This window comes from Gorilla gorilla, chromosome 1, assembly GCF_029281585.2.
Source record: "Gorilla gorilla gorilla isolate KB3781 chromosome 1, NHGRI_mGorGor1-v2.1_pri, whole genome shotgun sequence".
NCBI lineage: Eukaryota > Metazoa > Chordata > Mammalia > Primates > Hominidae > Gorilla > Gorilla gorilla.
Genome location: NC_073224.2, coordinates 223458327 through 223485703, shown reverse-complemented (window position 1 = coordinate 223485703; position 27377 = coordinate 223458327). Strand labels below are relative to the sequence as shown.

The following is a 27377-nucleotide window of genomic DNA, read 5'->3' as shown; positions in this document are numbered from 1 at the left end:
ACCCATATCTGGAGGACCAGGTGGAGTCTTATCACCTTCACAGTAAGGTACTCACTGTCCACGTCAAGAGCCAAGCCAAGGTGTTGTTCCTGCAATGAGTAAAAGTCACTTCTGTAGGGCTGGCATAAGTCAGGCAGTTCCAGATACCCACAGGGAGTTGAATAAAATCTATCCAGTGAGTCCTGCAAGACTTCAGGCTCTTTCTCATCCAGCAGCTCCCTGCTGAGCCTGGAAAAGCAGGAAAAGTAAAGAATAAGCCAGGGGGAATCAGAAACCACACAGCCCAGCTTCATGGGTAACATAAGGAACTGTTTCAAAAGAAAAAGGACAGATCTATTAATGAGGCAACAAATTATTGCCTTCATGTTGGGACAGACCAGGGCCAGGTAGAAAAGGATGAAAGAGAAAGACACACACACACACACACACACACACACACACACACACACACACACACACACGAGAGAGAGAGAGATAGAGAGAGAGAGAGAGAGATAGTGAGCTCAGTGAATTGGCCAGGTGACACACTGATGAGAGAGTCAAAGAACACTCTATATTTGTGCCTTCAGGACACACAATGAACAGTGATCATGAAAAGAGTGGGCTCAATAATTTTGCATAAAATGTGCTCAAGCTTCCCTGCAGTCACCATGAGAATACAGCTTTTGAAGTATGGTCAACCTTCACTAGGTTAGTAAATGAGAAGGATAGGAAGAAATGGAAACCTAAACATTTACTGTAATGAGAACCAAAAGCAATGTTAGTAGACATAATTCAGACTTGTCTGACAAGATGAAATCATTATTTTCAGCATGTACTGTTTTCCCCAGACTTGGCATCTCCAGGTGTCAACATCAAATTTACTGTCCATAATTTCTCAGACTCACCTGGGACTTGTGGCCTCTTGGTCCTCCTTTTTCACTTGATCACACCAATGTCCTGCAAATAAATTCAGACAGGGCCTCTTACGTGAAGCAGTTCTTCCTTGCACATGGAAACATTCCTCTGTCCAATCCTAACACAGGGACATCAGTCTTCTCAGTGTGAGAACAGGAGACTTTGAGAGAAATATACCAGGAGGCCTGAGGGCAAGTCTTGAGAGAACTGACTTGGTTCCTTTCATGAGCCTTGGGCAAAATGCCCCTGTTTTGGAATGTGATCTTCCCAGTGTGCTCTGTCCTAGGTTTGTGTACACAAATGAGCAATGTTTTTCCCAATAGATTTGAGGCAACTCGTTCTAACGCCTCATAGGAGAGATACTGCAATGTTCAGGCTTCTCTCATCAAATACCCAGGATTTGATAGTTTATGAGATTGTGGACACTGAGATTTGATGCAGGGGTGCAATGTACCAGCTCTTGAGTCAAAATGAGACTTGGTTCTACACAGAAGCATCAGCTATCATGGCTTTTGTGGGTGAAAAGTCAGCCATTTATCTAGAAAACATACCAGCAAGATGATGGACAGATGAGCTACGACAAGCCAACTTAGAAGACACAGAAAATGGGGATAAATTCAGTGAAACCTGGGTCACATCTTCCACGGAGAGGTAGACAAGGGTGACACTGGCCTTGGGCAGGTAAAGAACTGCACAGACATGCTTTGGGAACAAAACTCATAAAGAACTTTGTAGCTGGCAAGAGACATTCAACTCAGGTGAGCTGATCTGACAGACAACCCCTGGACATGTGCTGCACAGCTTGGTGTGAGTTTGCCACGCCCGCCTTGTGTTCAATGTCCTGACAGTCAGTCCAGGGTGGAACAGGCATGGCCTGAGACTAGGAGGAGAGCGAAGCTCACTGACCCACCCCACGCCTGTGCTTCAGACTCGATTCCAGACTGATTGAAATCTACATTGATATGTAGGTTCCACCCACAGTGATGGCAACTCTCAGCCCAACCAGGGGCGCAAGGCCCAAAGATTATGGGGTCTACCTGGGACATGAACTGGAGCTTTATCACCTTCACAATGGAGTACTCACTGCCTTTGTCAAGAGCCAAGCCGACTTGCTGTTCCTCTACTGAGTGAAAGGTGCTCCTGTCAGACTGGTATGAGGCAGACATGTCAGGAGGAATTGAGAGAGTCCAATCACCTTCATCCCAGGACTTCTGGGGGGCTTCCTCCTCTTCAGACTCCTGCAGATTCCTGATGAGCCAGGCAGGACAGGGATGACAGAAGATATAACCAACAGAGATTAGACAACAAAACCTTCCAGATGATCTGATGGCAGACAGAATGGAGTGCTCACAGAAACCAAAGGCATTTTCCCTTCAAGAGAAATAAAACTATCCTTCTAAATGCAGGCTGGAGGGTGACTGCTCTGAGGACCAAACAAAAATGGGCAGCACGTGCTCAGTACATTTGCCACAGATCAGCCAATGCAGGGCACCCAGACTCTCTCTGCAAACTACCATCATGACTTGCAGCACAGAGAACTAACACAGGGCTTCAACTACTTCGTCTAAATTGGGATGAATTTTACATGCAGCATTCAAGTGAACAGAGCTCTTGAGGCAGTGCAGACACAGATCTTGTGTATTAAGGGTCCCTTTTTACGATATTTTGATATAATATGTTTATTTTTTCAATTTCTTTGCTTACATAAATACTAGCAAACATACTAACAAAAAATAAGCAGAAAGCATTTATACATTCTCTCCCTGGATTTAAACATGTGGGAGAGAACAGGTGACACCAAGAAATCCCTGTTTGAAGGTCTGGAGTGGACCTCCAGCAAACTCCACCAGACCTGCAGCTGAGGGACCTCACTGTTAAAAGGAAAACTAACAAACAGAAAGGAATCAACGTCAACAAAAGGACATCCACACCAAAACCCCATCTGTAGGTCACCAGCATCAAAGACCAAAGGTAGATAAAACCACGAAGATGTGGACAAACTGGAGCAGAAAAGCTGAAAATTCTAAAAACCAGAGCGCCCCTTCTCCTCCAAAGGATCACAGCTCCTCACCAGCAATGGAACAAAGCAGGACGGAGAATAACTTTGATGAGCTGACAGAAGTAGGCTTCAGAAGTCGGTAATAACAAACTTCTCCGAGCTAAAGGAGGATGTGCAAACCCATCACAAGGAAGCTAAAAACCTTGAAAAAAGATTGGACGAATGGCTAACTAGAATAAACAATGCAGAGGAGACCTGAAATGACCTGATGGAGCTGAAAACCATGGCATGAGAACTACGTGACATACGCACAAGCCTCAGTAGCCGATTCGATCAAGTGGAAGAAAGGGTATTAGTGATTGAAGACCAAACTAATGAAATGAAGTGAGAAGAGCAGTTTAGAGAAAAAAGAGTAAAAATAAATGAACAAAGCCTCCAATAAATATGGGACTATGTGAAAAGACCAAATCTACATTTGATTGGTGTACCTGAAAGTGACGGGGAGAATGGAACCAAGTTGGAAAACACTCTTCAGGATATTATCCACGAGAACTTCCCCAACCTAGCAAAGCAGGCCAACATTCAAATTCAGGAAATACAGAGAACACCACAGAGATACTCCTCGAGAAGAGCAACTCCAAGACACGTAATTGTCAGATTCACCAAGGTTGAAAGAAGGAAAAAATGTTAAGGGCAGCCAGAGAGAATGGTCAAGTTACCCATTAAGGGAAGCCCACCAGACTAACAGTGGATCTCTCTGCAGAAACCCTACAAGCCAGAAGAGAGTGGGGGCCAATATTCGACATTCATAAAGAAAAGAATTTTCAACCCAGAATTTCATATTCAGCCAAACTAAGCTTCAAAAGTGAAGGAGAAATAAAATCCTTTACAGACAAGCAATTGCTGAGAGATATTGTCACCAGCAGGCCTGCCTTGCAAAAGCTCCTGAAGCACTAAACATAGAAAGGAAGAACCAGTAGCAGCCAGCCACTGCAAAAACGTGCCAAATTGTAAAGACCATCGATGCTAGGAAGAAAGTGCATCAACTAACAGGCAAAATAACCAGCTCACATCATCATGACAGGATCAAATTCACACATAACAATAGTAACCTTAAATGTAAATAGGCTAAATGCCCCAATTAAAAGACACAGACTGGCAAATTGGATAAGGAGTCAAGACCCATCAGTGTGCTGTATGCAGGAGACCCATCTCACGTGCAGAGACACACATAGGCTCAAAATAAAGGGATGGAGGAAGATCTACCAAGCAAATGGAAAGCAAAAAAAGCAGGGGTTGCAATCCTAGTCTTTGATAAGACAGACTTTAAACCAAGAAAGATCAAAAGAGACAAAGAAGGCCATTACATAATCGCAAAGGGATCAATTCAGCATGAAAATCTAACTATCCTAAATGTACATGTATCCAATACAGGAGCACCCAGATTCATAAAGCAAGTCCTGAGAGACCTAAAAAGAGACTTAGACTCCCACACAATAATCATGGGAGACTTTAACACCCCACTGTCAATATTAGACAGATCAATGAGACAGAAGGTTCACAAGGATATCCACGACTTGAACTCAGCTCTGCACCAAGCAGACCTAATAGACATCTACGAACTCTCCACACCAAATCAACAGAATATTCATTCTTCTCAGCATCACATCACACTTATTCCAAAATTGACCACATAGTTGGAGGTAAAGCACTCCTCAGCAAATGTAAAAGAACAGAAATCACAACAAACTGTCTCTCAGACTACAGTGCTATCAAATTAGAGCTCAGGATTAAGAAACTCACTCAAAACCGCACAACTACATGGAAACTGAACAACCTGCTCCTGAATGACTACTGGGTAAATAAGGAAATGAAGGCAGAAATTAAGATGTTCTTTGAAACCAATGAGAACAAAGACACAACATACCAGAATCTCTGGGACACATTTAAAGCAGTGTGGAGAGGGAAATTTCTAGCACTAAATGCCCACAAGGAAAGGAAAGATCTAAAATCAACACCTTAACATCACAATTAAAAGAACTAGAGAAGCAAGAGCAAACAAATTCAAAAGCTAGCAGAAGGCAAGAAATAACTAAGATCAGAGCAGAACTGAAGGAGATAGAGACACAAAAAACCCTTCAAAAAAATCAGTGAATCCAGGAGCTGGTTTTTTGAAAAGATCAACAAGAAATCCCTGTTTGACTAGTTCACCTGGCTCATCTGATTGCAAGTTCCTATCTTGAGAGGACTACGAAATTAAAACCAACACAACGGCCACAAATAATGTACAACATTGTTAATAAGGACAACTTGTAGCTGGGTGAATGGAAGAAAAAGTTCTGTTCATTGCTTCCTCATTTCCCCTAAATCTACAAACTCCAGCTGCCACTATTGAATTAACAGCCCACAATTCCACGGCATTACCTGGGAGACACTGGCCCTTTTTCTTCCTCTTGCTCATGATCACTTTCATTTTCTGGAAATAAATTCAGAGAAGCAGGTCACATTAAGCAATTCACACTTCACATATGCCCAAATCAGTGTCCAGTCATAGGACAAGGACATAACTATTCTCAGTGCAAGAATATGGATTCTGACAGGAGCACTCTAGGGTGCCCTAGATTAACTCTGGTGAGAAGTAGAACCTCTCCCCACATCCATATAGGCCACATCCATATAAAAGTCCATTTCCGGGTTCAAGCGATTCTCCTGCCTCAGCCTCCGGAGTAGTTGGGATTACAGACACACACCACTGCGCCCAGCAATTATTATTATTATTATTATTATTATTATTATTATTATTATTATTAGTGTGTGTGTATGTGTTTTTAGTAGAGACGAAGTTTTGCCATGTTGGTCAGGCTGGTCTTGAACTCCTGACCTCAGTTGATCAAAAGTAGGTGAGGTCAGAAAACATACCCTGGAAGAGGCTGATACAATGCCCAGAACCGCCATCGCTAGGCCTGGGGTTTTCCTCTGTAGCGGAATACTAGTATTCATGTAGTGCAGGGACAAAACCAATTAGATAGTTCTGGGAGTTAAAAAGAGATGATTTACAGTGCTATTTGAGAAGGGGTATTAAGGAATTTGCCAGGGCACTGACGCGTGTCAGGTGTAAACCTCAGGTTGAGAGAGAGCTAAATATTTTCTGTCCATGAAGGTGATAAGCGAGGGCCTGAAGAAACAGGGACTGGGGAGGACACTGGCCCCAGAAATAGGAAAGGGCTTCTTGGGGGTGGGAAGGATGGGTCGGGGTGCTATCTAGAAAGTTGCCTGGCAATGGATGTAGGATGTGGAAGTGAGACATCAAACATGAAGCAGTCGCTTAAAGTCTGAAGAAAGACTGGATATATAAACGGCAGGAGATAGTAGGGAAACTGGACCGGCCCCTCATAAAACTTCCCGCCTTCTATCTCAGGGAGGATCGCAGGGCATTTCCGCCAAGACAGGTGAGACTGCGGTTCTGACCTGCGGGCCTCCATGAATATGCGCTAGGGCACCTGGGGGCCGGCAGAGCCGTTCCCCTATGCAAAGTAAGCGTGTTATGTCTACAACCCAACGGGGACACTGAGAGCCCCAAAGGCCCTGCTTTCTTCCCAGAGAAAAGCGCCCATCTGCATAATTTCTACCTGGCTCTATGAGGTGAGAAAACAGTCCCTGCTAGCACAGAAATCCTACAAACTCCTGTGGGGGCTGCCCTTGGAAGCAGAGGCTGTGTAAGAGATGATGGGGGGTAGGGAAAAACACGAAGATTTTCACACAGGGTGAGAACCCAAGAGACTAGAGACCACGGACCAATCCCTGCGAAAAGCAGCCAGGGTAGAAAGGGAACAGCTGAGCGGACTTCACGATAGCTAACTTGTGTTACAAAGCCAGCCGATACGGGTGATGGTTGCTTTTTCTTCCATGGCGTGCAGGGGACATGTTACTTCCTGTTCCCCAGCTCTCCACTGTAGGATTAACACTTAAGACGCCAACCAAGACACAAAGCAGTACAAAAAAACATACGACCCCTGGCGTACAGTCTATTTTTGAAACTCCAGAAAGTCAGGGGAAAGCGCGAACGCAGTCCCCCACTACCACAAATTATGCAGTCGAGTTTCCCACATTTGGGGAAATCGCAGGGGTCAGCACATCCGGAGTGCAATGGATAAGCCTCGCCCTGGGAAAACCACCTTCGTGATCATGGTATCTCCCCTGCCAGGTAAGTATGAGAGCTTGTGCCTCTGCCCCGCCACAGCCTCATACGCCTCACTCTTTACACACACGGTCACTTGCCCCGCGCACTCCCGAGCCCTTTCCAGCCCTGACACACAGCTGGGATTCTCACTTCCGATCAGCGGTCCTGAATCCGCTCCCACCACACGGGAACTCCTTCGTGGCGAAGCAGCAAGTGGCGAAGCAGCAGCCTCTGCGCTGCCTCATCTACATAGAGGTCGCCTTATCCCTGATGTCACCGACAGTGCCTTGCCCAGTCCCCATCTGCCTTTCTGCCACTCAACCGACCAATCTGCTGCCAGAGCCGCCAAGGGGAAGTGACGTCTGCCTCTCCCTTTTTGCCTCCCGCCTCTGCGTCTGTTCTCTCCCAAAGAAGCTGGTCCTTAGCCTGTGTTAAGGAGCAACCTTTCGGTGGCCAGATGGAGCCGGGGCATCCTTCTTCAAATAATGGCTTTTAATTCGCAGACTAGAATGTTTCGGATTACAAAAGAAACCGGTTCTCTTCACATCCTTATCCTTGTGAGGCAGCATTCCGCTTGCAATTGGAAGCCGTTTAATATCAGAGAGAAACCATATTTATGAAAGTAAAGAGGCTGCTCAGATGACTGCAAACCAGCCTTCCTTACTGGTTTTATCATGTTAATGGCATAAAGACAGTTGTCCAGTTTCATGAATCTTGTAGGTTTTTTTTTTGGATGTTGTTGTTTTTTTTCAAAAATCACTATTGTAGAAAACTATGCTGCCCCAGAAGAGATGATTGGACACTCTCAAGCGTGGTGCTGGACTTTGTCATCTCTTGCACAGCCATCTCCACACCTTAGTGCTTACCTCATGTTAGTTTTTTATATTCTGCAAAGACGAAACCAAAATAATCCAAATTTGACACAAATACCAGGGCTACATCTTATTTGAGACGTTTAACAAATGTCTGGATCATCTTTTCTTATACGTTACACAGGAAACACTGTGAAGTAAGCAAAGTTGGAATGCCCAAGTCAAAGACCATTTGAATATTTGCAAGTAGATTTCAGACAGGAATACTACAGGGTGGTCACAGGATAACAAATTCTAGGCAGCAGATTTACATGACTTGAGGCTGTGGGCTGTTAAGACGCTGAAAAACCAGGGTGTGGACCAAGCTGGCTAAGGCTGAGTGGACCCAACGTGGTGCTGGATTTGATGGTTTTACCTAGGCCCTCATTATATGCTCATTAACATACTAAATCACACACCCGCCAGTGCCATGACAGTTCTGAGACCAGTGTTTGATGTAAAAATGGCACCACAGTTCCAAGAAATCTCCACCTTTACCCAGGAATTTTCGTGAATATTCCAATTCTTGGTTAAAGAAACCCATCAAGATGAAACCCCAGAACCCATTATTCTCTCTCGGGTATGCCCGAGCTCCCCTTTCTTGAGTGTGTACTTTTTGCTTTGCAATAAAGTTCTTCTTTCACTATTAGCTGACTCATCTTTGACTTTGTTCTCACGGTGGTGTCAAGAGCCTGGACACCACGGCTGGGGTCGAGATCCCACAAGTGCCCAGGGACCTACCCCAGCCCACCAGTATCAGATTCTATTCCATTGCTCAAATCACAAAACATCAAGTGCAGAGTTCTCCTTGGAGATCGTAAAGTAAAGATTCTGTGGCATGGTGGCCAGTTAGGCCACTGGAAGCATGGCAAAATATTGAAAATGAGGGATTAGGTGACAGTGTAGTAACTGCTGAATGCTAAATACTTGATCCAGGCCCCATTCCCTGGAGATTGACAGGGAGACACATTGTCCAGGTAGTAGTGGAGAAATGTTTTCTGGGTATCTCACCAGCCTTTGTGGAAAGAACTGGCACCATCCTGCAGATGTAACCGCCTGATGGGTTCTTCCTGACCAATGTACACAAAAAACTCAATTCATGGAGACCATGGCACTGCAGGAAAGAGTTTCATTGACACAGGCCAGCCACGACATGTGGGAGACAGAGTTATTACTCAAACCAATCTCACTGAAGGCTTGGAGGTAAGGGGTTTTTCAAAGATTGTTTGTTGGGGAGGGGGCTAGGGCTTGTGCGGTGCTGATTGTTGGGGATGAAATCACAGGGGCATGGAAAATGGCCCTCCTGCATGGAGTCAGCTTCTGGGTGGGGGCTAAGGGACAGGTTGATTTTGGGGCCAGATGGTGCCATGCAGCAGTCAGAAATGCCAAAGCCTGAAATGACATCTCAAGAGGCCAATCTTAGGTTCTACAATAGTGATGTTCTTCACAGCAGTAATTGGGGAAGCTGCCAATCTTGTGACTTCTGGAATAATGGCTGGTAATTATTTAACGAGGCATACATCTTAGTAGAAATCAGACCCCTTTCATCCTTCTAACTTGGTGGCCTTTCATTCATTTTACAGGGGTAATTTAGTTTTGAGGAAGGTTATCATTTAACGCAGCCTTTTTGGCTGTCCTCAACCTTTTTGTCACCAGGGACTGGTTTCATGGAAGACAATTTTTCCATGGAAGGGGGTGGTGGATGGTTTCCAGATGAAACTGTTCCACCTCAGGTCATCAGGCATCAGTTACAGTCTCATAAGGAGTGCGCAATCTGGATCACTCACATGAGCAGTTCCCAATAGGGTCCGAGCTCTGATGAGCAGCTAATGCTCATGCTGATGTGACAAGACGCAGAGCTCAGGTGGTAATGCTCGAAAGCCTGCAGCTCACCTCCTGCTGTTCAGCTGGGTTCCTAACAGGCCATGGACCAGTACCTGTCTTATGGCCCTGGGGATTGGGGAGCCCTGATTTAAACTATAAACTCAATTTTTCCCAAAGATAGCTTGGGGGAAATTGCACAGGAATGAGCAAAGACAGCAAGCCTGTGAGGCTAGAACCAAGATGGAGTCAGCCATGTCAGCTTTCTCTTGTTGTCATAATTTTGCAAAGGTAGTTTCTGAGGGGCTGCACTGGACACTTCTTAAAAACATGAGACAGATGTTATTGTATGTACTACAGTAGGCAAGAGAGACCAGTAGACAACTGGGCTCAACCTCGAATACAGCAGGAGGAGTTGAAGATTATAGCCAATTGGCAAGATAAGAAAGTCAGTGGATGGAAAATGACTAATAGGAACTTGATTAGCTATCAAAGGTGGTTGCGAGGACTCTTGCTAAACTAGACTCAACAGTATTCTTTCGTAAAACTAGACTTGGCAGGCAAAGAAATAACAGAGAAAAGGGCTCAGAGGAAACTACTAACGTTTGGTCAAAGACTGGAGTCCTTGTCAACTCTACATTGAAGCTTCTGCAAATAAACAAAGACCAACCAAATGAAAAAAAGCAAAAGCTATTTATTCTGAGCTTGCTATAGCAGGGAGTCAGTCACTGTTATTTGTGTTTTGGCAGAGACTTGAAGGCAGTCATAAAGGTGGGAAAGCTTTTTAAAAAGAAAGGCTTCAGGGGCCGGGCACGGTGGCTCACACACATAATCTCAGTACTTCGGGAGGCCCAGGTGGGTGGTCACGAGGTCAGGAGATCAAGACCATCCTGACTAACATGGTGAAACCCCATCTGTACTAAAAAATTTACAAACAATTAGCCAGGTGCGGTGGCAGGCACCTGTAGTCCCAGCTACTCTGGAGGCTGAGGCAGGAGAATGGCGTGAACCTGTGAGGCCAGGTTCCTGGGAGGAACCTCAGGTGATCCACCCACCTTGGCCTCCCAAAGTGCTGGGATTACAGGGGTGAGCCACCGTGCCCAGCTTAAGTCTTTTCATGGTTGGAAGACCCTAATTAGAGCAGCTAATTCTGCTTTTGGAACAGAAGTCTGAGAAGGTAAACCCTTGGCCTCAATGATTTCTTGTTGGCTAAGCTTCCTTTCTTACTCCCTCATGAATATAGCTATTTCCATCTCTAAACCACTCAACATTTGGGTTAGACAAGAGCTTGTCTTCAAGGTTGGGCCTTCTAGAGTAGAGCTCTTCCGTGGTTTCCACACAGGAGTCAATGAGTTGGGGATCTGTTTCTTGCGATGTGAGGTGCAGCAACAGAGTAGCAGGGTTTAAAAATCAGCATACTTTCAGGGTAACATCTGGGGTGTCAAGCAGAAGGGTCTGATATTTAAGTAACTGGCCCTCTGTTAGCCATTGGTGTACTTTTGCCTCTAGGACCCTCTGCACTGTACTTCATGGGGTGGCAGGGGGTGGGGGTGTGGTGGTATGGCATCTAATTGTTGTCCCAAGGTAAACTTAGTGGTTTCTTCTAACAATAGAGTGATGGTAGCCACAGATCTCAAGCTTTCTGGTCACCCAGCTGCCACCTGGTCTAGCTGTTTAGAGAAATAAGCCACTGGTCCAAAGTAATTCCTCAACCTTTGAGTTAGAACATCCAAAGCTGTCCCTTGTTATTCATCCAAATAGAGGGTGAAAGATTTTTCTAAGTTCGAGAGTCCTGAGGCAAGGGATGTCCCTGGCTTTTCTTTTAAGGCTAAGAATGCCTTTTGACAGGTTCCAAGCTCCGCCTCCTGGGTTCACACCATTCTCCCGCCTCAGCCTCCTGAGTAGCTGGGACTACAGGTGCCCACCACCACGGCCAGCTAATTTTTTGTATTCTTAGTAGAGATGGGGTTTCACTGTGTTAGCCAGGATGGTCTGGATATCCTGACCTCCTGATCCACGTGCCTCGGCCTCCCAAATTGCTGGGATTACAGACGTGAGCCACCGCACCCGGCCAACAATTTTTTTTTTTTTTTTTTTTAATGAACAGAGCATCAGTGAATGATAGTGCAAGTTTAAGACACCTAATAGACAAGTTAAAGGAGTCCTCCAGGCAGAAGGAAACTGACACCAGATGAAAATCTGGATGAAAAAATAAAAGACACTAGAAATGACATCTACAAAGGCAAATATATAATTTTAACATCTGACTGTTTAGCCGGGCACGATGGCTCACGCCTGGAATCCCGGCACTTTGGGAGGCCGAGGAAGGCGGATCACTTGAGGTCAGGAGTTTGAGACCAGCCTGGCCAATATGGTGAACCTTCCTCTCTATGAAAAATTCAAAAATTAGTCAGATATGGTGGCCCAAGCGTGTAATCTCTGCTACTCAGGAGTCTGAGTCAGGAGAATGAGTCGAGCCCAGAAAGCAGAGGTTTCAGTAAGCCAAGACTGTGCCACTGCCCTCCAGCCTGTCCAATAGAGTAAGACTCGTCTTAAAAACACCACCACCAACAACAAAAAAACAAAAACAAACAAACAAAAACACATCTGACTCTTGAAAGTAACAGAGATGGAGTGTAAGGTTTATAACAGGTGTAAAGTAAAAAGCATGACAATAGCATAAAGGCAGGGAGAGGAGTCATGTGAAGAGGTATGATGCCACTTCAAGGCAGACTGTGATGGGTTAAGTTTTGTGGAAAGCAAGGCAGAATTTTTGAAGTTTGTTTCTTCAAATACTTTGTTTCCCGTATATACAAGCTAGTTTGTGCTGCAGAGATCTTATTTTCTAGGAGGCTGGGAGGGGGACCTTCTGCTGTCTGTCCTCATGGGATGCACAAGCCACAAGGAAACAGTCTTTCACTTTTAAATACAGTGATAGGTTTGAGGAGATAGATACAGCTGCAATTTTTTTTAAAAAATGAGATGGGATTCTCACTGGTCTTGAACTTCTGAGCTCCGTGGAGGCTTCCCCTACGTCGGCCTATCAAAGTGTTGGGATTAATAGGCGTGAGGCACTGCGACTGGTCACAACCACCAACATTTAAAATCACTTCCCTGGGTGGTCTCGAACCACCAACCTTATGGTTAACAGCCGAACTCGCTGACCGATTGTGCCACAGAGACAATCTCAATCGCTTGCTTTCATCTCTATATAGATTAAGCAATCACTAAACCCTAGGAGTTGCCATTCGCTTTCTGCGGGACAACTATGCAGACTACAAAGCTTCAGAAAACCGGACAGGCTGAGTCGACTAGTCGTGTTGTTGCACGTTAGAAACGCGTGCATTGCGTGACTCTGAAGCCAGAAGGGCGGCCGAATGGCCTTCACCCTGCGTTCACCCTCGCCTGCTTCAGAAGCCAGTGCCTCTGGAAATGCCTGGATCTGCGACCCCAGCCTGAGCCAAGTGGGGCCCAAGGGAAGCTGAACTCCCCGACGGTTCTCATTGTAGCTCTTTCTGTTCTTTTGCGCCGCCTTCAGGCAATCATCTGCTCCGCTTGCTCTCCCTTCACTCAACTCGGCTTCAGTAGATGGGGTCGGTGGGGCGGGAGCGGGAAAGAGGCAGGGGAGTCAAAAGGGAAAACGTGAAAAGGAGGAGGGAGAAGCAGGGGAGACCAGGACTAGACAATGGGACAGCCCAGGATGCCCGTGCAGAGGGCACCGGCTGGATGCAGAGAAGATGGGACATGTATCAGAATGGAGAGGGGGAAATGGGGAGAAGATGTGAGAGAAAAATCACAAGAACCTGTAGCTGCCCAAGAATCAAGAAGTAAAAATCGCATAATGTTTTTACGTTAATAAAAAAAATCGGGGGGACCAGGGGCGGTGGCTCACGCCTGTAATCCCAGCACTTTGGGAGGCGGAGGTGGGTGGATCACTCACTTGAAGTCAGGAGTTCGAGACCAGCTGGGCCAACATGGTGAAAGCTCGTCTCTACTACAAATACAAAAATTAGCTGGGCGTGGTGGTGCACGTTTGTAGTCTCAGCTACTGAGGAGGCTGAGGCAGGAGAATCACTTGAACCTAAGAGGCGGAGGTAGCAGTGAGCCGAGATCGTGCCGCTGCCCTCCAGCCTGGGCGACAAAGCGAAATCCTGTCTCTCAAAAAATATATAAATAAATAATAGAGGGGTGGGAAAGCAAAACGACGGGCAGTAGGTGTGGGGCGCCTTGGGATTCTCTAGTGGTTAGTAGTCTGCGTTGTGCCTGCAGCAACCTCTGTTCTAATCCGAATCCTGGTACAGTCAGACTCTATCTTGGACCCACTGGGGCGAACCCACGTGTCTTTTGGTTTGCTTTTGATTCCTGCAGCAGCTGCGGCCTTTATCTGCAGCCAGAAAGCCGGAAAGCAGGGTTTACCGCCGGCCCCACAGCGCCATACTGTCTGGGGAAAGGAAGGAAACCCAAGAGTATACAAACAACGGCCCAAAGAGAAACCTTCCAAGTGCTCTATGCCTCACCGTTTAAAAGAAAATATCAAGCAACTCTCAATCTAGCTGGTCTGTACCTTCCACGAATGAAATAATGTATTTATTGCAGTCTTTCTGGTTGAGATATTTCAAGTATTTGGTGGAGCTTTTAATGAGAGAGACACTCTCGAGTGTGGAAAAAATAAAAGAGAGGATGTGAAGATGAGGCGACTTTAGGACAGAAAAGAAAAAGAGACAAGGAAGCCATGTAAACGTTTTCGGGTGGGCGTGAGGCGTTGTCAGTCTTGAACCCCTTTGTGTCAGGTAAAGAGCGCAGCCTCTTCTAGCACAAACACCGTTTCCCACATGGAGGAAATCACAGGGATCAGCAACTCTAGAGTGCGATGAAGAAGCTTCACTCTGGGAGAACCGCCTTCGTGACCACGGTGTCTCCCCTGCCAGGTAAGTGGAAACGAGCACATGGCCTGGAGGGACAGCACAGCCTCCTCGCCCTGCCCAGTAGCTCAGGATTACCACCCTCCCCACTGCGGCCCCTCGCCAGTCTTCCAAACCACTCTCCACCAAAGATTCCACCGACAGTCATGCCACAAGACAACCCAGGCCGCCTCTCAGCAGCGGCTCCCGCCCCGCAGCCACCGCGCCCTCTCACCCCTGCGGTTCTGCCCGCCGCCTCTGCCGAGTCTGCGCCCTTCACCTCCCTGGCTCCCGCTCTCCCCTGAGCTTACGGTGGACTCGGGGTTCTTCCGAACCCCTCTTGGGAGTACTGAATGGAAAAGGGGGAGCGTGCGCAAGTGCTTGATAGAGTGTAGACATCGTGGGATTTGACTGTGGGACCATCGCTTCGACGTCCTGGTGCTCATTTTTCCACCTGCCTTCTGCTTAGGGCAGCGGCAGCAGTTTTCCATCTGTGCCTACTCCACCTGCTGTCCTTGTTGGGTCAGCGAACATCGCCTCCCTCTACCGCTCAATCAGCAAACGGGACCGCCCTCGAGGACCTCACCCGCAGCTTACCCCCCTAACAAATTCGCGGGCATCGCCTCCAGTCGCCTCTTCCCAAGGCCTAACGAGCGCCTTCCCTGGCAACGGAGGTGAGGAGGCTCCGCTGACTGACTGGTGCTGGTGTCCGGGGCTGCCACAAACGCCACGACTTGGCTTGGCCTCTCTCTTAGTTATTCGCAGCTCAGCGCGATAGGCGCCTCCGGGGTGGCGACGGGAAAGAGTGTGGGCTTATTGGGTGCAGCTCCATGGGGGCTGGCATCTCTGCCCGACTGTGTACACCTGAGCGAGACGCTCAGTCGCTCTCTAAAGCTGCTTCCGCGGATGACGGACACGGAGATAAATAGGAGCGGTGGGTCGTGAGAGGTGGTCCACCAGCACTTGCCCTCCTTCGCCCGGCTTTGCCCCTCGCTGCGGAGACTTTTCTGCCTCTGGCCCTTGGAGCAGGCCGGCTGACAGCGTAGTGAAGGAAGATTCCTGCGGGAGAGCGGCCAGTGTAAAACAATTCCCTGACCGGGAATCGAACCCGGGCCACGGCGGTGAAAGCGCCGAATCCTAGCCACTAGACCACCAGGGACACACAGGAGGGAGCTTTCTCTCCCTTCTTCCGTCAGAAGCGACAGCTTCCCTGAGCTCTGGGAGGACTTGGGTCTTGTGAGGGTCGCTCTTTGCTCCTGGAGTCTCTCACAAGGCCATTCCCTCCCTGCATTCTTCAAAAAGAGAGCCTGCAGGCGACACACTGAGGGCTCCGCGAGGGACACCAAGGCCACGAGTCCCGAGTCCTGGAGCGAGTTGCAGCCACCCGGCCGCAGCTCACCACTGGACTAGAGATGCGCCTTTGCGAGGTGGCAGCAAGTGACCAGCCGGTCGTGGGTCGCTAGGTCCGGAGCCGCGCACCAGGTTGCCTGGAGGAGGTGGGAGCGCGGAGGCGCCCGGGGTGAGACGGCGGCACCCTCTGTATCATAAAGGACCCAGACGCCAGCACCCTCAACATCATAAGGAATCCGACGGATGCGGCATCCGAGACGGGCTGGATGGGAAACTCTTTCCACGAAGGCTCCTGGGCCCTCAGCTGGACTCCGACCTTCCCCTGCAACCTGTGACACCTGCCATATTCCCATCTTAGGCGATGGCAACGCCACCCTTCCGTTTGCTCCGGGCAAAACTTCGAGAGTTCCCTCTGACTCTGGAGTTTTTTCCTCAGATCCAAGAGCCAACTGGTCATCAATTTGTGATTTCCCATCGGCTAAGTGCGTGGGCATTGAGCTACAAGCGAGTCTCTCCACCTCTGCGGAATGGCTACTTCGGGGTAGGGGAGGGGCCCTCCTGTGGATTGTAAGGTGTTTAGCAGCAGCCGTCGCCTCCGCTGACTCGATACATGCCAGGGGCTTAACATTCTCCCTCCCCGCTTCCCCCTCTCGTGACCTAGTGTCCCAGCCGGGATGGGAGAGGTGTGTAAGGGCGAAGTTGCCCCCTCTTGAGAACCACTGATGCCCGTTGTCCTGCTCTGAGCTTGTGCAGAGGACTCTCCAGATGAAGGCTCAGGGGTCGATCCAGCTTGAGACCTCCTCGCTCCCCCGCACAGTTGGACCTTAGGATTCGAGGTTTTTAACATCTCTACGTCATGAGATTCGAAACCTTTAGGTCTTTTCTTCCGTTCTGTCCTCCAAATTGGCCTCTTCCGAGGCTGTTCACCAGGGCCAGCCAGGCAGAGGGCTGGGTTCTCTCAACGAGGCTCCTCTTGGCCCTCCTGGAGCTTCAGGCCTCTTTCGGTTGCAGAGAAGCTTTATGGGCCACTTCCTTCGGTATCCCCGGGGGCAGGTGTGCGGTGCCTCTGGAAAAAGAGGGTTTGACCGCGGTTCTCGACCCCCGGCGCCCAACTTCCACCTCGCTGCGCGCGCTCTTCCAGGCTCCTGCTGGTCCCACTCGCTGGGAGTTAGGTGTCGGGTCAGCCTGAGTTCCCGAGATGCCCAGGTGCGGAAGGACACGTAGGGGAAACCAGCTGCTCACTTTGGTCTTGTCCCCAACGGACCCCTTTCTGCCGGGAAAGAAAGGCGGCGAGTCCTGTCCTGTTGGGTAGGTGGAAGAGAGATCAAAGGGAAGACAAGAAAAATCCTGGGAGGTTTCCGGATCTAAAGTTACCATGAAGTCGACCTAACCTCCTCTGGAGGTCCTCACAGTCCTCCCGTGGCTGGCAATGGTGAATCAAGTTTCTGTCTCCAGTTTGCCAAGGCGCCGACACAATGGGCCTGTCCACTATCTTCCTTCATATACACAAAATGTCAGCTCTTCCTGTTTCTGACTGGCAATATCCCGCCTGATGACCAGCTTAGCAAATTAGAGACCCTCCATGGGACTTCATCTCTGTCTTAGTTCGGGCTTCTATAACAATGTGCCATAAACTGGGTGGCTGATTCACAACAGAAATTGATTTCTCACAGTTCTGGAGGTTGGAAGTCTGAGATCAAGGTGCCGACATGGTAGGGTTATGGTGAGGACCTTTGGTCTGGTTATAGACCGCCACCTTCTCACTGTATCCTCAGGGGGCAGAAAGAGGGCGAGACAGCTCCCCAGGGTCCCTTTTATAAGGACATTAGTCCCATTCCGACTAATGGGACTAAATCCAGACACTGTGCTGAGTGTTGTGGATTTTTTGCATGTTCATCCTCCCCACAGGCAACTGGAGATGTATTGTCCCCAGAGGGTACAATAGAGAATCTTCCGTCACAAGTCAGCAACCAGCATATGTGAGTGACAGCATGTGTCCCACTCAGAAATGAGAGTGTATTAGTCTGTTTTCATGCTGCTGACAAATACATCACAGAGTCCAGGACCAAAAAGAGGTTTAATTGGACTTACATTTCCATATGACTGGGGAGGCCTCAGAATCATGGCGGGAGGCAAAAGGCACTTCTTACAAGGCAGCAGCAGGAGAAAATGAGGAAGAAGCCAAAGCAGAAACCCCTGAGAAACCCATCAGATAGTGAGACTTACTCGCTATCAGGAGAATAGCACAGGAAAGACCCGCCCCCATGATTCAATTACCTCCTCCTAAGTCCCTCCCACAACACATGGGAATTCTGGGAGATACAATTCAAGTTGAGATTTGGGTGAGGGCACGGCCAAACCATATCAGAAAGGAATGAGGTGACAGCATATCCTGATGTGTGTGATGGTTTCATGAGTTATTAGCTATTTCAAAATTGATTGCAATGTGTGAGAAAGAACAAGGACTTGTACTATCTGACTTTAAGGCTTACTATAAGCTATTAGAGACAAGGCATCAGGAGTGACAAACAGATAAACAGCCTGAGTTAAAAGAGCTGAAATTGATCCACAGCTATACGGTCAATAAATGGGTTTTCAATAAAAGCAGTTCAATAAAAGAAAATAAATCATTTCAATTAATGAACTTCTATATGGAGGTGGGGGAGACCAACAATGTTATTCTCCCTCACACTACACACAAAAAGTAATTTCAGGTGCATTACACACCAAAATTGAAAAGTTAAAGATATAAAGCTTTTCAAGGATACTTTGACTTGTTGGCAGGCAAAGGTTAGCCTACCAACAAGCAGGACACAGAAAAAATGCATATACGAGGAAGACATGATAAATGAGACTTCATCAACATTAGCCACACCTTCTCATCAAAAGATACCACTAAGAAAGCGAAAAGGCAAGCAAGACACAGACAGAGAGAAAATAGTCACAAAGCGTATCTGACCTCCACACCCTGCAATTATAATTATAGCAGTCTGATACACTGCACCCAGTTTCTGCTGGATGGAGTATTTTCTGGGTGTCTCTAATGAGTAAGAGAAGGCCCCATGGGATATTCCTTCAGTTCCCAGATGAACAGTGGGAAAGACTCCACATTGACCAACCTCGGGGGCCTGAAAACCCAGGTCCTCAAGGAGGGTAGAGTATACCTGGACCCTGACCCAGACCCCTGGATGGGCTGTGCCAAGAGACCCAGCAAGGGAAGGGATTTCCTCCTGCCTCAGGTTCTCTGTTCTTCTGTGGTTAGACCACCTGAACCCAACTCCCTCCCCAAGCACTAGAGATGGGCTTTTCCAAGGGCTGGGGATCTTGCTGTCCTGAGGACAGCTGAGCAAGGGGGTCGAGGAGGAGCTTGGGTTGTGGAGGAGAGGAAACCGGGTAAGATGCGTGAAGCAGTTGGCTATACCAGGCACAGAGATGACCCGCTGGGACCCAAGAGCCTGCATGTGAAGCCAGGCCTTGGGCCACCTTGTCTGTCAAGGGGGTGCCTACTTCCATGGTGTCTTCAAAGGGACTGTGGAAAGATAGGCCTTCAGCCCACACCTCTGCATGCTTTTCCACCACAGCATGCCCTGTGGCCTTTATCCTGCTGGTGTGGAACAGTCAGACCCCTGCAGGGCTGCAGAGCCTCTGTACTGAGCGGCATCCCAGCCTGAGTGCCAGAGCTCAGAGGGCAGGCCCCCGAGCAAGCAGAGAGGAGGGCACCTTTTGGACAGAACGTGTGGGACAAGAGCGATGGCTCATCCGTTCAGGTTCCTCACAAAATGAGAGTCAGGAAGATCAGGGCGCCGGCCTGATTTCCCAGGCTGAAAGCAGACCACCAGAGGGAGAGCAGCACCTGGTCCAATGAGGTAGAAGACGGAAGACCACAGTGTACTCCTGCTCTCAACCTCACCCCCTCCCACCCACATCCTCCACACTCCCTGACTACCTTCCTCAACATCCCTTGTAGCCTGTACTACATATGCAGAATCTGATATAATATTGATAGGTTGGTCAAAATCTTGTAACACTGTAATGACTGCAACCAACTCTGCTCTTTGAGCCGATTGATACGGAGTTTTGATTACTCGTTCTTTCGGCCCTGTGTAAGCCGCTTTTCCATTGCTGGAACCATCTGTAAATACTGTTAGAGCATTTTCTAAAGGTTCACGTCTGGTAATTTTAGGTAGAATCCAAGTAGTCAATTTTAAGAACTGGAAGATTTTTGTTTTTGGGTAATGGTTATCAATAATTCCCACAAAATTAGCAAGACCAATCTGCCATGCACCAGAATTGATAAAGGCTTGTCTAACTTGTTCCTTGGTTAAAGGGACAACTATTTTGTCTGAGTCATTTCCACATAATTTTATTATTCATAAGCTTGTCTGCCCAATTAATGTAGCTATTTGATCCAAGTACAATGTAAAAGTCTTAACTGTACTGTGAGGAAGGAATGACCACTCCACAAGATCAGTATTTTGAATAATGATGCCTGTTGGAGAATGTGCAGTGGCAAAAATCAAAAGTTGGGGTGGGGCTAAGGGATCTATTCTATTTATTTGCGCTGACTGAATTTTTTCTTCCACTAATTTAATTTCTTTTGTTGCCTCTGGGGTTAACATTCTTTTCCTATTTGAGTATGAGTCTCCTCTTAAGATAGAGAACAAATTTGACATGGTATAAGTAGGAATGCCTAGAGTTGGCCGAATCCAATTAATATCTCCCAGCAATTTTTGAAAATCATTTAGTGTTTTTATTGTGTCTTTTCTTATTTCTATTTTTTGTGGCTTAATTTTTCTATTTTCTATCTGCATCCCTAAATAATGAAAAGGAGTAGAGGTTTGGATCTTATCAGATGCTATTGCCAGTCCTGCGTTGGCAACCTCTGCTTGCAGAAATGTATAACAGTCAATTAATTTATCTTTCGTTTCTGCAGCACATAAAATATCATCAATATAATGAATAATATAACAGTCTGAAAACTTGTCTCTAACTGGTTGAAGAGCTCGACCTACAAAAGTCTGACAAATAGTTGGACTATTAAGCATTCCCTGAGGTAGCACTTTCCACTGAAACCTGGTGGCTGGTTCTTTATTATTTATGGCTGGTATAGTAAAGGCAAATTTTTCGCCATCCTGCTCCGCCAGAGGGATGGTAAAAAAGCAATCTTTTAGATCGATTATAATTAAAGGCCAATCTTTTGGGATCATGGCCGGAGAGGGCAACCCAGGTTGGAGAGGACCCATGGGTTGAATTACGGCGTTTACGGCCCTTAAGTCAGTTAACATACGCCATTTGCCTGATTTCTTCTGAATTACAAACACAGGAGAATTCCAAGGTGAGAATGAAGGCTCAATATGACCCTTTTCTAACTGTTCATTTGCTAATAAATGTAAAGCCTCCAGTTTTTGTTTTGGTAGCGGCCACTGATTTACCCACACTGGTTTTTCTGTTTTCCAAGTTAATGGTATGGGCTTAGGAGGCTCTACAGTGGCCGCCCCTAAAAAGGATACCCTATTCCTTCTCTTTCTTGATTTATTTTAGCCTCAACTGGAACTTTAATGCCATCTTCATTTTTTCCTAGTCCCTTTCCTGGTATATATCCCATCTTGGTCATGATTTTTTGACTCGTGGGGCTATATAATGGAGCGGGCATGGTGATTTCCGCACTCCATTGTTGTAATAAATCTCGACCCCACAGATTAAGAGGAATTGAAGTAATCATTGGCTGAACAGTACTTTCTTGATTATCTGGCCCTAAGCAATGTAAAATATCAGTACTTTGATACACTTCTGAGGCTGTGCCTATGCCGACAAGTCCTGTAACAGCCTTTTGTTTAGGCCAATTTTTTGGCCACTGATTTGAAGCAATGATAGAGACATCTGCTCCAGTGTCTACCAACCCTTCAAATTGTTTTCCTTGAATAATGGCCTTACACACAGGTCTGTTCTCTGAGACCTGACTTGCCCAATATGCAGCCTTTCTTGTCGGATCAGTGCTTCCAAGCCCTCCTATTCTTTTTATTTCACTATTTCCACCCTTAATATATGGCAGGAGTAATAATTGAGCAATCCTGTCTCCTGGACTGGCACTCCAAGGAATTGAAGAGCTAATAACCAATTGAATTTTGCCTTTATAGTCTGAATCAACCACGCCAGTATGAATTTGAACTCCTTTTAGATTTAGACTTGATCTTTCCAAGATTAGTCCTACAGTCCCCTCAGGCAGGGGGCCATATACCCCTGTGGGGATTTTTTGTGGGGGCTCCCCTGGAAGCAGAGAGACTGCTTGTAGAGTACATAAATCTACTGCTGCACTGCCGCTTGTGGTGGGGGACAATTGTGGTATTGTGGTAACTGGCTTATTCCCTGAAACACTTGGGACAGTGGGGGTTGTTGTCCCTGAAAACCCTGAGGAACAAATGGCTGAATTGGGAATGCCCCAGTTTGTTGTGGGGCCTGAGGCTGGCCCCTTTGCTCATTTCCCGACAATGGTTGCCCATTTTTATTAAATTTAGAACGACATTGACTAGCCCAATGTTTTCCTTTTTTACATCTTGGACATAAGTCAGGTGGCTCTCTACCTGTTGTAGTTGCTTGAATAGTTATATTCTGTTTATTTAAGACTGGGCAATTCTTTTTTAAGTGACTAATTTGGCCACAATTATAACATTTTCCTCCAAATGTTCTAACTTGTCCTCCTAAAACAACTCCTGGTATTGCTTGAACCATAAGCATAGCTTTATGCATAGCTCCTCCGATTCCATCACAGGCTTTTACATATTCTGAGATTACATCTGATCCTGCAGGAACCTTTCCTTTTAATGGCTTAATGGCTGATTGACACTCAGGATTGGCGTTTTCATATGCCATCAACTCCACTATGACCTTGCGGGCTTTTTCATCGGCAATTGACTTTTGAGCAACATCTTGGAGCCTTGCCACAAAATCAGGGTAGGGCTCTTTTGAACCTTGTCTTACTGTATTAAATGAGGGGCAGGTGCTTCCTGGGTCTTGGATTTTTTCCCAGGCTCTAAGGCAGATAGCTCTAACTTGCTCAATGGCCTCATTTTGCATTAATGCTTGTTGACTAATAGTACTCCAATTTTGACCTGTTCCTAATAGTTGATCTGCATCTATGTTAACTGGAGGATTGGCAGCCCTATTTCTTCGGACCTGTTCTTGTACCCCATCAATCCACCAAGTCTTAAATTGTAAAAATTGAGAGGGTGAGAGAGACGATTTTGCCAGAATCTCCCAATCATAAGGAATGAGTCTATGTCCATGGGCAATGGAATCTAATAATGTCCTCATATAAGGGGAGTTGGGTCCATACTGTTTTACTCCCTCTTTCATATCTTTTAGCATTTTTATCGAAAAAGACTTGTATCTGGCCTCAACTGTGAGAGGCTCTCCCTCTTGGACTCCTTCTCCAGGTGGCATCGGTTCTAACGTTACTGGGAATTGCCACGCCTCAGTATCTCCTTCCTTTCTTGATTTATCAATAATTTCATGTAATTCACTACCCTGTCTACTAGGTGGTGCCGTAGGATTAAGTCTCCTAGTGGGCGGCTGAGGGTATGGCGCCCTGCCCTGTGGTGCTGGGGGCATTCCTGGATATCCATACTGACTTTCTGGGGGTGGCCGATACTGAAGTTCAGCTGGTGGCCGGTATTGATAAGTTACTGGCGGTTGGGTCTTATTTTCTTTAACCTGCGTTTGAGGTTGTAATGTTACAGGCACCTGACCTGCTGGAAGAGGACTTGGCCCTTGTGGTTTAGACTCTGATGGCCCCACTAATTCTGGACCTTTTCCTTCTAATTTTAACGTTTCAGGATATATCACCTCCTGTAATTGATTATAGTCAACATTTTGCGTTGACTGAGCCATTACCGGCTCTGCTACATATTCGCAATGTAAACTTTCCATTTCTTTCTGGGATTTTTTCCTTGTCTTTTCATTACAATCTATTAAACAGCTTCCAGGGGCGTCAGAAACTGAAACGCTATCTTCTTCTGTTTGAAATCGTTCTAAAGCTGCTTTAATAATGGCCCAATCATTCCATACTGTAAGTGGAATGATATTACCCTTCCTACCTGCTTCTTTTAGTTCCTTACCAATTCTTTTCCAATCTTTTAGATCTAAAGTTCCTTGTTCTGGAAACCATGGGCAAAATTGTTCTATTATTTGAAATAGCTTGATTAGATTTTTTGTAGATACTTTAACTCCCCCTCTTTTTAAAAGAATTTTAATAAAGCTGAGATAAGAGGCATATTTACTTTTAATTTTACTTTTAGTTTGCCCCATTATCACCCTAGCTTCTTCTGAGCGCACAAGCTTACCGTAAGGCTGACTGTAGATGTACTCGGGATCTCTCGTCGACTTGTCCTCAATGACCACGCTCGAGCGTACCTTCACCCTAGAGAAAAGCCTCCACGTTGGGCACCAGATGTAGGGGTGGGTTGCCCCTACACACCTGTGGGTCTTTCTCGTAAGGTGGAACGAGAGACTTAGGAAAGAAAAAGACACAGAGACAAAGTATAGAGAAAGAAATAAGGGGACCCGGGGAACCAGCGTTCAGCATATGGAGGATCCCGCCAGCCTCTGAGTTCCCTTAGTATTTATTGATCATTCGTGGGTGTTTCTCAAAGGGGGGTTGTGTCAGGGTCACAAGACAATAGTGGGGAGAGGGTCAGCAGACAAACACGTGAACAAAGGTCTTTGCATCATAGACAATGTAAAGGATTAAGTGCTGTGATTTTAGATATGCATACACATAAACATCTCAATGCTTTACAAAGCAGTATTGCTGCCCGCAGGTCCCACCTCCAGCCCTAAGGCAGTTTTTCCCTATCTCAGTAGATGGAGCATACAATCGGGTTTTATACCGAGACATTCCATTGCCCAGGGACAGGCAGGAGACAGATGCCTTCCTCCTGTCTCAACTGCAAGAGGCATGCCTTCTTCTTATACTAATCCTCCTCAGCACAGACCCTTTACGGGTGTCGGGCTGGGGGACGGTCAGGTCTTTCCCTTCCCACGAGGCCATATTTCAGACTGTCACATGGGGAGAAACCTTGGACAATACCTGGCTTTCCTAGGCAGAGGTCCCTGCGGCCTTCCGCAGTGTTTGTGTCCCTGGGTACTTGAGATTAGGGAGTGGTGATGACTCTTAAGGAGCATGCTGCCTTCAGGCATCTGTTTAACAAAGCACATCTTGCACAGCCCTTAATCCATTTAACTCTGAGTTGACACAGCACATGTTTCGGAGAGCACCGGGTTGGGGGTAAGGTTATAGATGAACAGAATCTCAAGGCAGAAGAATTTTTCTTAGTACAGAACAAAATGGAGTCTCCTATGTCTACTTCTTTCTACACAGACACAGCAACAATCTGATCTCTCTTGCTTTTCCCCACATTTGGTAAAAAACATCTCATGTCTGTTTTATTTCCACATCCCTGAGACTGACAATGGGATGCCTATCAATTAATTCATTTAGAGAGCCATACACCCCAAGAAATAAATTATTTGTCCTCTGGAGCTTGTCACAGGGGGATTTTTAAAAAACCATTAAACAGAAAGACAACTGTGCATCTTAGAAAGATAAAAGGCCAATTCTTCCTCTCCGGCTGATAGGTTCTTAATAATAGTGATATCTACTAATAAGGTATTTTACATAGTGTAAAGCATGTTCACATACAAATTACTTAGCCTCTTTGAGCCTCAGTTTTCTTATATGTAAAACTGGATTAATAGTACATTTTGTGTTTAAAAAGATAATGTATATGAAGTGTTTACCATTTTTGCTTGGCATCTAGTTCAGTTCTCAGTAACTGATGTGGTGGTGGTGGTGGTCATAGTAGCAGTAAGATCCGTAGTAATAGTAGCAGCAGTTGTTTTAGAAATTAGTAACTGAGGCCAGGCAAAGTTAAAGGCTCTTTCATTAACATCCAGAGGGAAAGAAATGAAGCTGGTCTTCAGAGGCAGGCTATTTTCACTCTGTGTCCCAAATTTTTCCCCCTAGACCGTATTTATACTTCTGGGGCTCTCAGAAAATATTCTCAGCTATTCTGTTAGCTTGATCTCCTACCATCGGAGAGTGGGCTTCCTTCAAACAACCAAATTTCCAGGTATTTCTAAACTGCCCTTCCCCTACACCAGTCTTTGGTTCAGTATTTCAAGACCCCTAAGAGAAATGGTACATTTACGTGTAAATACAGGATAGTGAAGTATTTACAACAAGTGCTTTGGAGCCAGCAAATATGAATCAGAATCCAGCTTTCCTTTCCTACATACATGACACTGGGCAGCTAATTTCTAAGATTTTACTTCCTAATCTATGAAAGTGGAGTACTAGTACTTGCTATGTGCAACTGTGATGGTGGTTACATGAGGTAGCATCTAGAAACAGCTTGCACATTGCCAGACACCCAGTGGAAGGTCAATGAATGACTATTTGAGGACTGACTATTACAGAAATGTTTACTCTTCTGAGTCCTGATTTCTACTCTCCTGGACTAAATAGGTTCACTGTTTTCCTCCCGGTTCAGTTTCCAGACACATCACAGAATTATAAGAATATTAAAAACTCAGGCTTATACCTACACAGGATTTTCTATAACCCTCTTTCTGCTTTGAGCTCCTAAAGCTATTTCATAGAAAAATGACCTTATTTTTAAATAGAGGGGGCAGCTGAAAATCAGTGAACGGACCTACCCTCTAATGATTTTTTTCTCAGACATAATTATAATAATTAGCATTATAAAGTGCTAATTATCTTTGGACACAGAGGACCTGCACACCAGAGACAGAGGTCCGCATTAAGTAAAGTGGATTTCACTTTCTTCAGTTGTGAGATTTCTCTTTTCTCTTCTTTGTAATGATGCAAAGATATATCGTCCACCAAGCCTCATTTAAAAACTTTTTCCAGATAAGGAAACTATCTCTTGGCCATCCACAGCCAGACTCCATATTGAGATAATGGATATTCAAAGAAATTGTCTTTCCCGTGTATATTGTCATGACTTTTTGTGAAATGTTCCTTTTATAGTTCCAGGCCAGCACCTAGAACCTGGCTACAATAAAAAACTGCAGAAATCATGAGTTTCTTGTTTGGATGAAAGAGCACACCTATTAACAAATGATAGATGGCTATCCTACTGTGAGTCCTGAAAACTGGTGGTGTGATTGTTGAATGGGTTAGGGGTATAGCAGAGAAACTCAGTGTGGGGTACATACAATTTCAGCTTGAATCACACTTAACAGATCCTGGGTTCCAACCATTTAAATTTACAAAGAAGAAACTAAGGCACAGAACTACTTGAGAAGAGAAGCAGAATTGAAAACTAGAGCTCCTGATTGTTCTCAAAATAATTTTTATC

General features: G+C 46.2%; 1 protein-coding gene, 1 long non-coding RNA gene, 2 other non-coding genes and 1 pseudogene across 8 annotated transcripts in view; all 5 read right to left on the bottom strand.

Annotated features, from left to right (window-relative positions):
- Positions 1–27377, bottom strand: part of LOC115930164 (neuroblastoma breakpoint family member 9) — a 469129-nt gene that overhangs the window by 140168 nt on the left and 301584 nt on the right. The gene's annotated exons all lie outside the window — the stretch shown is intronic.
- LOC129533335 (uncharacterized) lies at positions 2387–7538 on the bottom strand. The gene is made up of 3 exons (XR_008679477.2): positions 7227–7538; positions 5321–5372; positions 2387–2783 (listed from the first exon to the last, which is right to left on the bottom strand). It is a non-coding gene; the product is annotated as an uncharacterized lncRNA (long non-coding RNA).
- Positions 6945–7108, bottom strand: LOC115932730 (U1 spliceosomal RNA). The gene has a single exon (XR_004068914.1). It is a non-coding gene; the product is annotated as a U1 spliceosomal RNA (small nuclear RNA).
- On the bottom strand, positions 14541–14684 carry LOC134758081 (uncharacterized; annotated as a pseudogene).
- On the bottom strand, positions 15737–15808 carry TRNAE-UUC (transfer RNA glutamic acid (anticodon UUC)). The gene has a single exon. It is a non-coding gene; the product is annotated as a tRNA-Glu (tRNA).